Here is an 18908-nt window from a genome sequence, read left to right on the forward strand (position 1 = left end):
TTGTATTTCTTACAAGTTAAATTAGGAATCTAAAGACAAGGGGATCTTTGTTTCTCTTTTTGATTTAATGAACAAACAAAGTAATTAGAGAATTACTAAAGTTAGAAGAAATATATTTTTTGTAACTTCATATCATTTCATCCTATATTTTATTCATACTATAATTTTTCATAATTACATAATCAATTATGTGGGTTCGTAGGATGTTTGAATTTTTGGAGTTGATCTCATTTCAAGAACTACTCATTGCCTAAGTTATTTTTGCCTAGGTCTAACTTGGTTTACCTCTTCTATTCTCTGGTCAAGAACACACCATAGTAGGATTAGAAACAAAAAAATTCTCTAAAAATCATCTACAAGGGAGTTGTACCTATAATTTAGAGAGAAATTAGTTTGTTCTTCAAACACTTGGGCATTGTAAGAGTTATTAAAGAAAGAACAATTTGTTTACCAACATGATGGTGATATGTTTGGTAGGCTTGGAAGTAGCCTAGTTATAGAGTCTGGTAATAAGAATGTATTAACATCTCCTCCTTGCATCGAATTTCAAGGCTAGGTTAAAATGTGGTTACCAAAAAAAATGTTTCCTTTACCCAAAAAATATGTCTCTTTAAGGGAATGTAACTTTACTTTCCAAGTCTTTAGTCTCAAAATCTTTGGAGTCACCATCTCCAAGAGTGTAATCCAAGAAATTGTCATTGAGTTCCTTAATACAATTTATTGAAAGGAAGAATTACATTTAAAGTTCTTATTAGTTAGTTTCCTAGCTCTCACAAGCATCAGAATATTAAAATTTTGTCTTGGAAAAAATGAGATTTTGAGCAGTAGAAATAAAAATCTTAGCAGAGTTTTCTTCAATGTATGAAGTTGGTATAGAACCCAATACATTGTATAGAAAACCTTAATCCACTAGAAAAAAATGCTTGCCTAGTTCCTTGTAGGAAGGTTGGTGTAAGCATGTGTTGGACATGATTTTATTTTTTAACAAAAATATTGCGAGTTTTAAATTTGATGCTATAATAAATTCAGATTTGTATTATAGGTGGTGAATTCGATTCTATAATAAATCCTAGAGAAAACTAGTGGAGAATCACCAAATAATCTCAATAATAATTGAATTCAATATATTGTCTTAGCCCATATCCTCCCTCATTCTAGTTCAAACTACTTTGCAATTCAGTTGAATATCATTGAGGATTCACTTCTAAAGCAATGTCCCTTTAAGTTTTAAAAAATGTGGGTGAGGGATGGAAACCTAATGAATACAATAGAATAGTAGTTGAAGGAAGCAGAAGTATTTGGATAAAAAATATATTGCTTGGTAACTAAGCTAAAGATGATCAAGAACAAATTGCAACTTTGATAATAGTTTTGAATAAAAAAAAAGAATAGAGTAGAAAATTGAGGAGCCTAAAATAGTTGTGATTAATAAAGAAATGGAAATGGAACTCTATCTCAACAAAAAGAAACTATTATTTGTTTAGGAAGATATCCTTGGTATGTTAGTTTGAGCTTCACTTGGTTTTGAGAATACTTCAATATTCTCTACTTAACAAGGCCAACCATGTGAATGTGGAAGTTCATCTAGCCTCACCCTTTCCCCCTAATATCAATATAGATTCCCCATTATCATCTAATTACATACTTCATTAATTCATTCATCCATTTATCCATTTATGAACTATAACATTCAATCAATACAGTCACATAACATTCATTAATATGATATAAAATTCGTTAATAAATAATACTAATCAAGACTTCATTAAAACATCATAATATTCATTAGCATGAAATAAAAATCAATATTAATATGAAAAATTCATAGATAATTACTTAAAACAACATTCTTTTACTATCCAACAAAGTTTATCAAAGAGCATTTAAAAAAAAACATTTCTTCTTTTTGTTTTTCTTATTTCTCTTAAAGAAAACACTAATAGAAGAATCAATATCTTCCCCATTCTCCTCCTCTTGTGGAAAATGTAATGTCAAATTATGACGCCTCCTCCTATTTTGAGGAGCAAGAGGCTATTGTACTAAAGGGGGATATGTTGCAAGAACAAGTAAATGAGTTAAATTGGCATACTTCTTTTCTCTTTTTAACTATTACAAGTATTTAATTAAGTAGTACAACATAACATGCATTTTTCTTACTTGACAATGCCAGATCTTGTACATTAGCATTTTGATTCACTACCACATCGACATGTTGAACACTTGAAACATGCTCCACTCCTTCACCATGATGTTCAACATGCTCTAAAATATTCAAAAAAAGGTTACACATCAAATTGTAATTGAAGATGTTAAATTATATTCATAATTGCATAATTTATTTCCAATATAAAATTAATACATCCACCACTATGATTCATGTCATGAAATTCATCACATGCAGGTTTTGTGATAGGATTTGAAGGTTGCAGTGAAATGCTATGCCCATTGTTATGCAGTCAATTTATGTTCTAAACTAATAGAAAAAAAGAAATTTCTCAACTATTCAATTTGATTTACTTTTCATTTGACCAATTGACCTATGTCTCATTTGGTGCTCTATATTCTTGGGTATGGCTTTCAAATTCTTGGCATAGGTGTGTAGACATGACTTTATAGCCTTCCTTCAAGGCAATTTTTATATAAAATTCACACAATCGAATCCAGAAGCAACATCATCATTAACAATGGATTGTGGAAACTTGATATTATTAATTTTTATATATTCATCCATGGGCTCTACATTGACTTTTGTGCCCTGTATTTTTTGCTTAATATCTTTAGTTTTACATGTATGATTTGATTTAATAAAATTGTTTGAAACATTATATATAAAAAATATATAAGAAATTCCATTGCTGCTACTTACAAGTCAAGACTGAAGATCCATACAACTACTAGAGCTGAGTTTGTATTGGCCAACCTTTTCTACTTTCAATTTTGTAGCCACTGATGTGTTCTGCAGTCTATGAATAGTTTGAAATATGTTATATTATATATTTATCACTAATTAGTGCATGATTAAATTCTACTTAATAATATCATGGCATACCTTTTTTTGCCCTCTTCTAGTTCATTTCCCTTATCCTATAGCCTTTTCTCTTTTGCATCTTCTATTATTTCATTCCACTTCATCAATGGAATCATAAGAGGACAATTGTACTTTGGCTTCTCCTTTCGACACCTTTTATATTGATCCCTTATAGTCTTTATATTTTTTGATGCAATTTTGAGAAGTATGATAGTGTCAAAAATGTTTTTTTCCAAAAAGTTCCTCAAAAGATGTAATGAGCTAATTTTTTAATTCATGACCCTAGTTATTCCATCTTTTAAACAAAAATTGGTAGATCAATAACTTTAATACAGTACAATAAATGGAAGAAAAGAAAAATATTGTAGCAATGATATGAAACTACATACCTTTTATGTATGATGGGTTCAAATACACTCAATGCCATATCAAAAAGAGGATCAATGAAAAAATTATTTCCTACAAAAACATCATGGGATTATCAATCCAAAATGAGTTATGTATAAGTAAACTACAATTAAGCTGTAAATAATAACAATTTTAAATTACTTGGAAGCTTTTGTAATTTTAACCAAAACATAGTTTTCTTGTTCAAAAGTAGTGTCCCCATAAATGAACCGGTACTAGTCACATGAGTTGCTCCAGGAAATAGATCAGCTTTAGTAGTACTAGTACCTTTTGCTCTATCAACTGAAGGTCTATCTATTAGTGCACAAAATAGGTACATGAGTATAAAATCCACCCAACAAAAAAAAATCCATGATTATCACATTACAAAATATACAAAAAAAAGGTTTTATTAATTGTACTTGGCATAGTCGAGGATTATTGCATGCTCCTTGTTGCTAACGATGCACTCAGCAATATTGGAGTGATGACTGAAGGAGGTGTCCACACTTCATCATGAGCTGAAGAATACAATATTGTTAGAAAAGACATTGGCAATGGATAAAGATCAAATTGGATAGTAACTAGAAGCATCCAAAAAATCAAAGTTAAGTGTCATAATGTTGATGAAAACAAACAATGTTGCACTCGTTTCACTTTCAACATTAGATGTCCTATTTCAAAACTAAGTAGGATGGACTAAAAAATTAAATAAATATACCCATAATAGTCATAAGATTAATGACACAAATAGAAGGACCAGGTTAGGTAAGATAACTGAGTTAAATCCATGTGATTCATCTCTACATACCTTTCATTTGTGAAATGGCTATAAATTTCTTACACACTCAATTTAAACATTTCTTGTATCTACTTAATACATTAAAAATACTTAAGTGAATGATAAATTAGTAATTACCCAATATTATAAGATTTACTTTTAACAGTCATATTTCATTTGAATACAATAAGCATAGAATTAATCATTTATTCAAATGGCATGGAGAAGGAAAAATAGGTTAACTTGTAGTGTAATCTTGTTGTAAATCTGTTAGAAAAGGTATCGAATGCACTATTTTGTAGTAGAGGAAACATATTTAAATTAACATCAATTTGTTTTCCACTATATTCAAAATGGTCCACCTACTAATGCCAATACACATAATCGACCTTGCTTGTGTACCTAACTTTTGAAATACATTAGTACATTACATAAATTTTGTTGCTCTTAATATATTGTTGGTACCTACCTCTAATGTTACTTTTATATTATAATTTTAAAATTTTATGAGACATCTTATACCTCTAATATTACTTCTATATTAGAATGACAAACTTTTATGAGACATCTTAAACCTCTATTTCTTTACTTATGCTCACTTACAATATTGTTGAAAGCATATTAGATCTATTTAAATTCTAAGGAACTCAAATTTAGGTCACTTGGTTGACTCTATTAATTTTACCTCTAAATAATTTATTTTATTAAAATTAATAGAATAGGTGAGGTGGTATTTTTTAATATAAAAGACATTTATTGTTCTTGCAACAACAATCTAGATGTATCTACAATTGGTTAAGTTGTGTACATTATTCTTGTGACTTTTGAAGAATATTCTAAAGAGGGTTGAAAGAAGATAATATGTGATATGATATGAATTTCACTAATTTCACATATGTTTTAAAAGAGTGGGAGTTTTCAATCAATGAATTCTAAACTAAGATAATTATATTCTCTCAAAAAAGGAGGATTTGGATAGTGATGCTTTATTCCTCTTTTTATCTAATGTGAATCTTGTGTTGCTACATTTTAAGATATCAAACATACCATGAATCAATAGCCATGAATGTTTAATTAAATAAAATACTTTGTTGAGGAATTAGAATGTACAAGGCATATTACAATGTCTAGAAACCCTATGTCTAATTTAGTACATTACCATTGATTTAACTATTGTAATCTTTCTCTTATATGGATCTATTAATATTAAATAAGTTCTTAGTTGAACTTGGTGGTCATAACACTCTCACCTTTTCTAGTCAAGAACAACCTAAACTTGTTCAAACAGAGATCCAAGTATGGAATAGCAATCAGTCATAATTGAATCTTCCTTAAATAAACTCAATGGTGTAATAATACTATAATTTTTACTAATTTTGAAAAGAGAAATTTTTATTTACATGAAGGTTGTGCACTACAACCCTTGCCATGTTCACCACATGGTCTTGTAGGTGTTATAAAATTTTGTAGAAGAACACATAATATTTTAGATGGTGATCCATAAGATACTATAAAATATAAACATCTATTTAACTTCTATTATTGATTTAGATTAATTGTTACTTACCTTCAAAGATTTGACTCTATGTATCAATTATTCTTTCAGTGCCTCTATCTCCTTGCTTGTGTCACTCTCGGGGATAATGTTAAGAATTTCATCACTGTATCTTTGTATGAGTTGGTAGGCTATGAATATCGGTTCAACACTAAGGGCAATGCCATCTATAAATGATGTCCATGTTTTAGATCTATCGGTTCTTCTAGTATTTTGACCTCTAGTTGATCTCCCTATTTTGGACCTACTAGATGTCTCACTTTTTTCTTTTATTCCCACATTTTCCTCACTTGAGGAAGACAAATTAGACAAATACCTATTTTGTAGTACCTGCAGTTCATAAAATGAGAGAAATATTATGACTAAATTTGATATTGATGGTAAAGAGAAGATATGCAAATAAAAAATTATATCTATAGGGTCTATTGACTTATACTTGAAGATCCATGTGATTGTGCAAGATCCTAGTCAAAGACATTGAATAGCCAGCACATGTAACTAATTTATCTTAAGTTAGCCAAAAAGTTGGTCTAAGTAATGTGTATATCTACAAAAATATTGGAAATGTTGTACTTAATATTTATATCTACACATATAGTTTTGAAATAAGAATCACCTCATTCATCAAATTCACCCATATTATAATGAATGAAAAGTTGTTCGCTTACAATGCTCTATATACTATAAATTACATAGAAGATAGAAATTACATGATGCACACATTGAAATCATTGTATATTTTATAATTCCCTACCTCTACTTTATGTGTGGTAGCTATGTAATATCATTCTATATACTCCACAATAGTAGAGTTCAACACATAATAACTTAATTATAAAAACATATAGATTAAACAAATTTCTATAAATAAATCATGACCCCATCATACTTGATATTAATTGTATGTTGATATACATTCATTGATCATGTCATTGATCACCATCTTTATCTCTGTCATCACCATCACCATATTTTTCACTTCGATCATTGTTATCACCACCACCACCTTCATTGCCATCATCATCATCTTCATCACCATTATCATGACCATCATCAGCATGACCATCACCATCTTCGTCAACATCATCATCATCATCATCATCATCATCATCATCATTACCATCATCTTAACATCAATAGAATCATCATCTAATTCTTCTTCATTATCATTATATAATAGTGGTTTATGATCATCATTTACTTCATCTTCTAATTCTTCAGTATCTTCTTCTTTCATCACATTATACATTATCGGCCTTCCTCTTGGATCATGTCTGAAAACAAATGAGCAACTCACTTTGTGTGGAACACCAAAGTAAAAAACATTCTCGCATTGGCTTGGAAGATTATAGCACTCATCTCCAACTTTCTCAAATGACCTTCTATTAATAATTGCAAATCCACTATCATGTTCAATAACAGTCTTATGAAGATCATTTTGATTCAGCCATAGCCTATACTATTTGACAAAAAATAGAACTAATTTGAATTAATTAATTTCACACTCAAGTATATCATTCAAAATGTCATAGTATCAATTTTTATATTGTTAAGGATGTATGTCATTTCAAGATCAAATATTGGTGACCTCAAAGACTATAGTTATCCTAGAATCACAAATTTTCTTTATGTCATCTGACTTTTTTATGTAAAATTTATGGCCATGGTAGTACATAGCTTTGTGATATTTGATTTGAAATTATTCAAATATGTCAATATTATTTGGATCAATCAATGAGTTGATATTAAATTTATGTGTCATGATTAGTAATCTTCTCCATACCTTTCCATCTCTTAAGCCATATGCTAGATCAAGTACCATTGGCATAACATTGGATCTCCATTATGATGAGATTCTTTAACCAATGATGCAACACCATCCCATATTAATGGGTGGCCATTTTCTTGAGATTTTTGAATCCATACTATCATCCAATCAAAGATCATTTACAATATACAAATGTAGTGCATCCCACTCATGACCAACTATAAAGAAAATAAATTGACAGGTTAGAAAAAACTTATATTGATGATGGATAAGAATTAATTAATTACAATAAACATATTGTAATTACCTCTTACTCTCCTCAATCTCTCTTTCCCTTTTAGGTACTCCCATTCAATTTTTTTAATAGAGTTTGGATCCAAAATGTGATCTACATGGATATTTACTACAAACTTTGGAAGATATTCACTAATGTATATCATGGTCTAGTAGACCATATATCCCTCTACCATAGAACCCTTGACACATGATCTTTCTCAAAATATGCCCTTCCTAAATTTCAAGTACCTCTGAACCATCCACATTGACCTAGTTTATACAAGTCCACACAATTTAATTTTCTCAAATTGATGTACGAGGTAGTGTTCTTGAGCATTGAAATTTTTTGAAGGTAAATAGTTTTGCATTTCACATATAAGCTATAGAATTTTTCTCTTCCAATATTTTATATTTTTTTAATCAATTTCTTTAGATGATAACCACCTGAAAGAGATTCAATACACAAGAACATATAAATGAGATTTCAAATCAAATTATAGAATAGATTACATACAAAGTAAAGAAAGTCATAAATATAATATATGTGCAACATATCTAAAAAATAATACTTCTAACCTCATGTATGTTTTAAGATCATATGTAATTTGTTTAATACTGTTGTCAAACTTGTATGGGAGGGATAGAGGTAGGACATATTGCAATGATTAAAAAATGATCATTTCAATATATTACGAAATAATACAATAGGTAGTACATGCAATTTTATAAATAGAGAACATGACTAATCTTGATGAAGGTATGCCAATCATATGTTTTCAACCCTGGCCCAAAACCACCTTTCTTTGATAAATGAGTGCTTATATTTGTATCAAATCCTATGAGAATTTTTTTTTTTTTTTTTATCACTTCTTTTAATGCATCACTTTGTTGCTCCATTAATAACCAAGGAATGACACTCGTATTTATGTAGTCTCAATTGCTATTTGATTTAATAAAATATTTTAGTTTATGATTGGATTCATGAATGTCAGTACAAATTTTTGCAATTTTTTCTCTATCATACCTTCCAGCCAATATTTTCTATAGTGTCTCTATTACATTCTTTCTAATATGCATATCATCAAACAAATGGATGGTTGGGAGATCCTTATAGTACGATAACCAACTAAATTGAGTAGGATAGCTTTTTATTCTTCTAGGAAGTTGGTCATTAATTCCTTGATGAACTTCATGAGCATCAATTACATCATTACTAAATAAAAGACAATATCAAAATATAAATTTCAAACTATGGATGACATACTGGACATTAACTTGACAATTTAGTAAATCATATTCTAACTTCCATAGATAAGGTGTCATTCTTTGTGGCCTTGATATTTTCTCTTATTTCCCATTAAAAATATTTTTTTTCAATAATTTTATACTTATTATTATTGTGGGGAAAGTGCTTAAACTAATCAAACACTGGCTTTCCAAAACTTCTTGAATTATGACATTTAATCTTTAGACAACAAACTAGACATGAATTTTTTCTTTGTTTGAAGACCTAAAAGATCATGTAAAATTGGATCATGTACAATTATAATGCACAACTTAATAATATAACAATAATGTGTAAGTACTATAATAGACCAAAAATATGTGATCTTAACAATATAACATACTACAAAAACGAGTTAGCCTAGGGTCATCATGTATTGTCCATACAAGAATTACATGGAATTGAAATTATCTTTGTCCTATTGGTCTAGAGATGTCATACATAGTGACCCCATTCCATAACTTCAACAACTTGTCAATAAGGAGCTCAATATACATGTTCATATCTTTAACTTGGTACTTACCTATTAATTGTATGAATAGAAATATTACATAATTGTTATGACCATTTCCATGCACTATTTATAAATTAATTTAGATAACTATTAAATGAAAAAATACTTAGTACAATCATTGAAAAAATTATGTGTTCCCTCTTTATGGACATCCAAGGAGGAATTTTATTGTTAATAACAAAAATAGGCCACACTAAGTAAATAAATCTCATATATCCAAATAGATTGACACCATCCACTACCAATGAAAGCTTGAGATTACAAGGTTCTTCTTTAAAGTGTGGTCATGTTTCTTCTATCTCTTTAAATGTAGAACCATCTATAGGAATTCCCATAATATCATATTGACTTCTATTATGTGTAACGTAATCCATAAATTGTGCTAAGCTAGTGCACTTGAATAATCATTGAAGACATGAAATAATGTGAATGTATCGAAGAACCTTGCGAGGTACCCTTTTTGTTATTTGATTTGACTAATATTTACTTATATGATAATTAGGCCATTCTATTGCAAATTCATGTTGTTTATGATATAGAATGTGATCATTAGGACTTGTATGTATTGTTTGATACTTCATTCCAATTTGATTCATAATGGTAGATAATTCTCGGTATGAACTATTAGAGTTCTTACTAGTAAGGAACATACAAGGTTTCTTTGAACCTAATACTAGGGTGCACAAGACTAAGACCAAACATAACGAATAGCTAAAACCTATAATCAACTATGTTCATCCTAGCTTTGGACCAACTTCAATAGAATCACTATGATTCCCTTCATTTTAGGTTTTGTAGGGCCAAGGTGGGAAAAACTTAGGGATTGATATGAGTACTTCTATGAAATTCTTCTCTTCAAGACAATCCTCTATAGAAAAAAGTGGTCAATGTTCTTCTATAATTTAACAATAAATTCCCTACCATAGTAGCTAACTATAACTAAGAAGATGTTGCAAATAAGTAACGACCAAAAAATTTAGTTCTTCATTACATGAAATGGTGAATTGATTGTTTGTAATTTGTGTGTTCGATAATTATATGAATAATTATTTTGCAATTTAAGAATTAATTATCAATGTCTTATCCATTGTTATATAGAGTCAAAATCAGTAGCTCAAACCTATTTAATCAACTTGTAACTAAAACTATCAACAATGAGCTCTAAGTTTCATTCTTACCATGTCCTTCTCATAAACCCCAAACCCTATCACTTAGAGAAAGCAATAACTTAATTCTTTGCATTAACAATAATTAGTAAGAGATATACAATTCATTCAAACTAAAAGAAACTTGTTCATTTTAGCCTCAAGATCACAGATATATAAAGAAGGAGACAAAACTCAAATAAATAGATATATATAAGATTTAATTTCCTTTTGTATTGATTTCCCTTTGAAAATGCTTACAATACTGACAAAGACTCAAAAATAACTCAGACCTTCACAACTAATACTCAACATTCACTATATTTTGAAGTATACAAAATCGATTACATCCATATAATTACAAAAATAGGGAAGACTACAAAAAGGCATAAAACATGAAAATTATACAGATTTTCTGACCTCTCACTCCACACCTTGGGAATCCTTATGTAGAGGATTACAATAAGCTTCAGATGGGAGGGCAGGTGTTAAAAATGATCCTATAAAAAACCAAAGGCAAAAATCCTTTGAAGATTACATTAATTAATTCTTTGCAATTGGAGAATAGATAGGAAAGTAGGTGTAAAAAGTAAATGTCATTTATGGCTAGAGCCTTTTCTTTAACTATCTTATCCTCCTCCATCTCTTATTGTCTTCTTGCAACAAGCTCACAATTATCTGTCTAATCATCTTCCTGGGATTATAGAGCCTTGATGTCTACTATTAGTTCCCATATGGTGATATTTGTTTCAATGTCAAGCCAGATGGCACTTTTGATTGCTTCAAAATCCTCTAAGCACTTGGTCCACTTGGCATCATTTATGGCTTTGACTTCAACAGCCACCTTGGACATCTCTAACTCTATCTTAAAGAGCATATCAATCATTTCATAGATGGTGGTAGGACTTGCTTCATTGTTACAAAAAGAAAAAAAACTTTGGATGATAAAAAATATTCTTAAATGATGATGACCATTCTACCCAGTTCTTTATTTTACCTTCATTGTCCAAAATTTTTGCTACAAAGCTTGGTGTCCCTACAATAATTATTTTCATTTTGTTTTGAACTAGCTACATCTTATCTCTAAAGAAACCATTTAAATCTCTTACCTTATGAATTACCTTTCTGGTGCTCATAATGGTTATCTTTGGTAGGTCTTTCTTATGTGGAAGCATAGTAAGTAGATTATCAAAGAATTGCATATATGTCCCCCATGTGCTAAACAATGGAGATCACACTGTAATTTCCTCTACACAATTGTACTCTACTCCTTCCAATGCAAGGTAGCTTCTATGCACATGTTGAGAAACTAATTTTATTGCATTGATCTTATGAATCAACAAATTCTTCATAGCTCTGATGTCCACATCATTGCTAGCTTCTAGCTTTATTTCATCAATCTCCATAACATGGCTTGATGTTTGTCCTATATCATGTGTTTGGACCTCTATTTGCATATCTTTTTCATAGATCTCTATAGCATTTCTGACATTCTTTTCCAAATCATCTATTTCTATTACAAGTTTGATGGTACTTTGTTCTAGAACATATGTTTTCTTCATCTCCTCTTCATGATTCCTCTTTTTTCTCAGATATCTCTAGTATGTTTTCTCTAATTGAGCTTGAAGGGTATCCATCTTGTTTTTGTTCATCAGTCCAACTAAAGTATGCAACCCAAATATCTCATCACTAGAGGTAGATTAAACATGATAGATGATAATATTTCCCCTAGGGGATTATTTAATTTCAATCAGGGAAAGCTTATCATGCTCAAGAGATAAACTCCAAATTTCCATTGTTTGAGCATCTATATTGTAGCCTAGCCCTCTCAGTTATCCATACTAATTGTCATCTTCAAATGAGATTCTTTTGTCATGTCTTCTCATTTGATCTAGCAAAAAGGATGAATTAACATCCCATCTTAGAAAGATAGTCATACCACTCCTCATTACTAGTTCCCTTGCCTCCTCTATAATGAGGCTCTCTCTTGCAGGGTCATATTCTTGTATCTTTTTCACTAGTGTAGTAGCTACCTCATTAAACTCTTCTGGATTCATTTGTAGGGAAAGTTCATTTTGTTTTACCTTAAATAGAAAAATCTTAAACTCATTAGTTTTTAGAAAATTATCATCTTTCATGAATTCACGAGCCTCTATAATTCTATCATCTATTATTTGAGCTTCCAACTCCAACTTCTTTGCTCTTTTCTCATCCTTGGAAGCCTAAGATATTAAATATTTCCTTCTTATGTCATCAAAGTACTTATTGCCTCTTGCTAGAACTGGAAGGGCTTTTTGTTTGTCTTTTTAAGGTAATTCAACCATTTTCTGCTTCTTATGTCTCTGTTCTACCCACTCAAAACTCTCACAAATATCTTCTTAGACATCTTCTTTAGCTTGGTCTTCATCATTAGAGACTTCAACAACAATCTCATGATTTGAGTACTTAGGGTCAATCTTTTTTTTTATTACTTCTAGAACTTGGGATACTAATTCATCAAAATTTGTCACACAGTTGTCTAATTTTGAGTAGTGATCCTCATTAGGATCAAAACCTTTGAAATTTTTATCTTTCTTTTTCATCTCATACTCAAAATTGAAAATATCCCTATACTTAATTATTCTTTCTCTACATTCATCCTCATTTATCTTGTTAGCAATGACATCCTCTCCCCACATGGGTTTTGTAGAAGGCACGGTATATCCTCTCATAATTTTAAAAGCATGTCTAATCACATTGAAAGGATCATAAGTCCTAGCTTGTCCAATTGGCAATTTATATTTCCTTAAAAATTCATTTGTTCCCTCAATAGCATTCTTGTCAATTTCAAAGTCTGCCACTTTGGTACATATACAAAGGAAAGTTCCTTTCTTAACACCATTTCCTAAGTATTCTTTGTTTAAAGAAATTAATTTTTAGAATACTTCCACAAACCCTAACCCCTCAGGTACCTATTTAGGTAGAGTATAGCATGGTTGAGGGCATCCAAAAACCCTAATAATTGTATATTCTTCAAATAGAAAGACACTACCCCAATCCTGAGTTAATTTCTTCCCAACATCAAAGCACAATTTAGGTTGAACAACATTTCTTAAAATCCTATGGATTCTTTCAATTATCAACCCTATCATTTTTAATACTAGATGAGAAAAACCATTATAAAAAGTAATTACATTGGAATAAGGATAGAACATTATCCATAGCCTTGTCCATCTTTGCAGTGGCAATCTATCTCCCCTTTCTTGAGTAGACTTGAAGAAACTCTGATCAAATATGTTTAAATTCTTGAACAAGATCATGTTGTTGGAAATATTCCTAACTAGGTTATGTTATTGAGAAGGGAGGGGTGAATTAGTAACTTCTAAAACTTCAACAATTCTAATTCTTAATCCAATAGTCCAATTAGCATTTAATCCTTCACAGATAATTTGATCTAACTATATGCATAAGAAATTGAAAACATGAAAGCATTCATAACACTTTGACACAAAGATTTGGTGACCCAAAAACCTTCCAAATAGAAAGTAAAACTTGGGCAGGGGTGATACCCACAAGCTTTAGTTCTACAATATAAAGTTGGCCTGTTAAGGCTTCTATTGATCACTTCTAATGATCTACCCTATTAGGAGCAATAAGGACTGCTAGGTCCACCTTGTGATAGAATTTACAAACATACAATGAAGTATGCACTTGGTAAAGAGATTTAGAAAAGACTGTTAGGTCTACCTTGCTAAAGGATTCGACTAATCCACCTATTCAGATGAAATAATAGATGATCTCTAATCTGCAACTTGGTTTGCTGAATGAGATTCCTTTAAGTTTACAAATTATCTTACTATGATAGATGAATCTTTGTTGCTCCCTATACTATTGTAGCCTTTTTAATTCACACTTTTTGCTCTTCTTTTAAGATTGCATATCATATGCATCATTACTACACACACTAGATGTGATACAATACATTATATATATACCAATCTAATTATGCAAATTACAAAGTCAACCACAATACAAGTTTACACAAATATTAATAAGTCTGGTCAAATATAGACACTTGGGTTCTGAAGACTAACGTGGTGAGGTTCTGATACTCAACATCCACTATCAATGCTCAACATTGTCATGCACTTGGTAGATGTAGAAACTTGGTCCATACTGACCACTTCCAAGTAGTCTTGAACTTAGTCTACACTGGTGACTCGGTAGATACTATGAAACTCATAATATAAACTGAGTCTCCTAGTTTACATTGTATCACTTAATAAACACTATCTCCTCAAGCTCGGTATAAACTAAGTCACTTGGTTAACATTGAGTAGCTCGATTAACATTGGACTTTCATCACAAACTATGAACTCGATAAACACTACACAACTTAGTTTGCATTGGTAAAATAAACATACATTGAGATGCATGGTTTATACTACTGATCTTCATAGTAACTATAACTGTTTGGTAAACACTAGAATTTTTCCAAAGGACTTAGTAGTAACTATAGAATTTGATAACAACTAAAATGCTTTGAAGACACTATTATCTGCACAATAAGCTCGGTATCTATTTACAATTTGAATAAGTGTATGTAACTATTAACAAATTTGACTGATATGTCAACACATGTGCATGAGTAGAGAGTAATGGTGGAATTTGAAATTCACCAAGTCTCCAACTGAGAATTAGTGATCCCCTTATGGATACTCTCAATGATGTAATCCAAAAAATCATAACCTATATTATGATTTGGGTCTTGAATATTCAAGGGCATAATATAATGTCCTCCTAATGCTTCCATAGCTCCATTTGAATCTAGGACCTTGTTGATTCCAAATACAATGTTCCAAAAATATCTTTGGAAGAATTTGAAAGGCTTAAATTTATCGAGATCCTTCCTCTTTGGAATGTTTCCTAAATTCTTCTTTGTAGGTGGAATATACCTAGTCATATTCTGGCCCATATAGAAATACTTATGACTCTTGAAATTCTCAGTTAATTTCTCCACTTCTATGGCCATCACCATTGTCCCCCTGAGTCAAAAACCTCTATAAATGTCTTTTTGTTTAGGGATAGGAAAACACTTCTATCCTTTATATGAAATGTCTTCTTGATAGTATTATAACATTAGATTAGGGCTTTCACCAGGTCAAAATCTATAAATACTTTAGGCATAACTAATTTGCCTAAGTTTCTCACTAATGGGTTACAAACTAGAACATTTGATGCTCTATTTCTGTAGAAAAACCAAAATAATTGATGCACATTTCTATCAAGAAATTTTGCATCTCTACACAATGTATATGGGTCTTTGAATACCAAATCATCTGCCATCTATGCATTAGTTGAATTAGGTGAAATGTGAAACCACTCCTCTACAAATGTGCTTGGAACTTTTGATGGTGTATCTAGTTTCTCAATTACTACTTGTACAATTAGCTCTCCCTCCATCTAAGCCATTTCTATAAGAAAATAGGATAATTCTGTATATTGAGAGCTGAAAAAGTCTTCCTGGGTATCACTTTGCACTTGAATATTTCCAAGAAAAAGAAGACAACTTAAGAAAATGGTAATGGAAATCTCTCGCTCTTTAGAGTTTATCAGCTTCTATAATGAGGGTATGGCTTTAATTGGTAATTAAGAGTGGCACACTTGAAAACCTATCAATTTCTTGAAGAACTAGCCAAATTTACACTTTTTTAGATTTTTGTACATCCATCTTTCTATTGAAAAGCCATTTTATGATTTTTAGAAATATCAGATGCAACCATGTGATTAGGGCGTTGCTTCTTAGTACTTCACAACATTGCAATGGTTTAACAAGAAACTTACATTGACTGTGTGATGCCATGCTCACTATTTTATCTAGCCATTATTCCTTGATCATAGCATCATGACCTATAACTTATCTATTATAAAAATCCTTGTGAATATGTGATGCTTTACAACCTTAACCATTTGATCTTTCTTTCTCTTGTTTGCAACCTCAACTTGCCAACTAGGTTTTGAACTTATGACAATGTGATGAACTAGATTTTCTATTTTACAACCTTCTCCATGAGTTAAGCACTAACTCCACCAATGGTGTGAAGGTAGAAAATTTGATTGCGTAATGAGCTTGATCACTTCATCACAACTTGAAACTTTAACTATGCTTAAACCTTTGTGATCTACTGATGAAAATTTCTTTTAACTACCATACATCCTTCACGACTCCACAACTTGAAGACTGTCCTGGCCACTTAAGCATGCGATCATGTACTCATGTCAAATTCCTGTATAATGTGTCCTAGACCAACCCATGTGTCTTCAATTTCTCCTTCCCATCTGGTCATACTTGGATACATGTCTTCCCTATGCTACTTGATAACCTTAGAAGACTAGAGTTGAATTTAACATGTAAACATGTGATTTAACTTTTACATTAACTACTTTCCCGTGTTTGAATGGTCATCACTTTTAATTAATTGAAGTCAGGAAGACCCATTAGGGTATGTGCAAGATCATGGTGTACCAAACTATGGCCTTAAGTGGCAATGAAAAACTAGCAAATCAGGGTTATGTCAACTTGACACATAATTTTAAAGTGGTTCTAGACTTTATATCAAAAAGTTGTAAGAAAATAATCTATAGGAAATTGAATCTAGTTTCTAAACTACAAGGCCTTATCTGGAGAAAAAAATATTTGATTGGTCAAAAGTTAGGATTTTAATGTAGTACTACAAAAATTTCAAGGCAAAAATAAAAAGTAGGTGTATGTCTGACCACCTTAATCATAATCAAATGATAATATTTTTAAATATAATTTTAGATATAAAAGGTAGAATCATGCCTAGATGTGACACATATTTTTGGCAATTTTTATTCCAAATAAATAATTAATTATGAATTTTCTACTATACTATTTTTAGAATTAAAAAACTCCCATATTTGACCACATTGACTAGTTCAAAAAACATCAAAATTAAGTTTTTTTTTCTTTTCTTATACTAGCCAAAGCATAGAATGTGACACATCTTTTGGATTTCACAAATCTTATACGGTTTGAAAGTTATAGCTATTTTTCAACTAGTATGTCAATGAACACTTTGTAGCTAACTCCATTAGAAAATAAGTAATAATTACTTACTGAACTTGTAATTTGACAAAACTTACATTTATGAAAAGCTAAGAACATTCTTAAGAAACCCCTTTCATTACATCAAATTTTGGTTTTAAAAAAGTCGTCAGCTACATGCTTGAAGTAAAAAATACATAAGAACATGCCAAAAACACATTTTCGGGATGTTTTAAAGATGACCATATAAGGTTGGTATTGAAAGATATAGTAGGAATTATAAAGGTATTAATTGTTTTCATTTAGTATCAGGATGGGTGGGAAAAAAGTGGGAATAGATTTTGAAATTCTTTGAGGCATTTCAGAACTACATATTTTTCAGATCACCACTTTTTGGCACACCATGATCCTGCACATACCCATTACCTTATGCTTACACTCTTTTTGCATGTTCACAACTCAGAAATAAAATTTTCCATTGACTTCTATGAAGCCACGTAGTGCTTAAAACAAGTCATTTTCTCCCTCACCACCCTTTGAATGGTTAGTGAGCAAGGAGTATGATGTTGTGGAAAATAAGATTTCATAGCACAACTTAATCATATAAAAGGCAATGAAAAAATGATATGAACACTTGTTATAAAACATAATGTTATAAGATACATTAATGAATTATGTACATCCTTATGTTGGACCTTTCAAATTAATTTTGGAAAGAAGGGTCTCTATTGATATAAAAAATGGAATGCTTTGATCTAGGGTTTTATAAGGGTTAATTGAAACTTAAGAACCCTAAGTATGACAATTGCAAATTCTTTCATGATTTTTTGTAATTTTTAAAAATCTTTGGCAAGTGGAAAATCAAACCAACATGAATGTGGTAGAATGTTTGATGGTGGTAACAAAAATTCACCTGTCAACCTACAAATACAAATATAAATTGTTAATATAATGAATAGTAATGGTATGCTAACATTGAAGATGAAAAAAATGGCATACCTTAGCATACATGACATTGCTACATTAGATAAACCATTCATAATGTTCAAGTTTAGAAACAACACTATAGTCGAGAGAAGAGTTGATTGGGAGACTTCTTATAGGGGCTTGTGTGCCTTCTC

The 18908-nt window shown here is 30.6% G+C and overlaps 1 pseudogene; it reads right to left on the reverse strand.

Annotated features, from left to right (window-relative positions):
* LOC149540506 (floricaula/leafy-like protein) overlaps nt 1-18908 on the reverse strand; it is a 133724-nt pseudogene that overhangs the window by 37581 nt on the left and 77235 nt on the right.

Source organism: Cupressus sempervirens, chromosome 9, assembly GCF_028749045.1.
Source record: "Cupressus sempervirens isolate cs-2001-9-10 chromosome 9, ASM2874904v1, whole genome shotgun sequence".
In the NCBI taxonomy this organism is placed as follows: Eukaryota; Viridiplantae; Streptophyta; class Pinopsida; order Cupressales; family Cupressaceae; genus Cupressus; species Cupressus sempervirens.